General features: G+C 31.9%; 1 protein-coding gene across 1 annotated transcript in view; it reads left to right on the top strand.

Annotated features, from left to right (window-relative positions):
* Positions 1-238, top strand: part of LOC109519961 (coagulation factor VIII-like) — a 13,867-nt gene that overhangs the window by 2,943 nt on the left and 10,686 nt on the right. The gene's annotated exons all lie outside the window — the stretch shown is intronic.

Genomic DNA, 238 nt, shown 5'->3' with positions numbered 1-238 from the left:
GCAGTGGCGGACCCTGAGGGCCAGCAAGGCCTTCTCTGCTGGCCTAAACATTCTCGGAAAAGTAAATTTACTTTTATGTATTTCATGTTACTTTATAATTTGTTATTTTGTTTTCATAAATATGTAAACAAAATTCTTCTCTGTATTCTTTACGTCATATTATTTCCACTTAGTTGAGTGGCTTTCAATGTTATTTTAAATAACATTGAAAGCCACTCGATCAATAACTTATTTATTA

Source organism: Hippocampus comes, unplaced genomic scaffold (genome assembly GCF_001891065.2).
Source record: "Hippocampus comes isolate QL1 unplaced genomic scaffold, H_comes_QL1_v1.1 scaffold110, whole genome shotgun sequence".
NCBI classification, from domain to species: Eukaryota; Metazoa; Chordata; class Actinopteri; order Syngnathiformes; family Syngnathidae; genus Hippocampus; species Hippocampus comes.
This window is presented reverse-complemented; position numbering and strand designations above follow the sequence as displayed.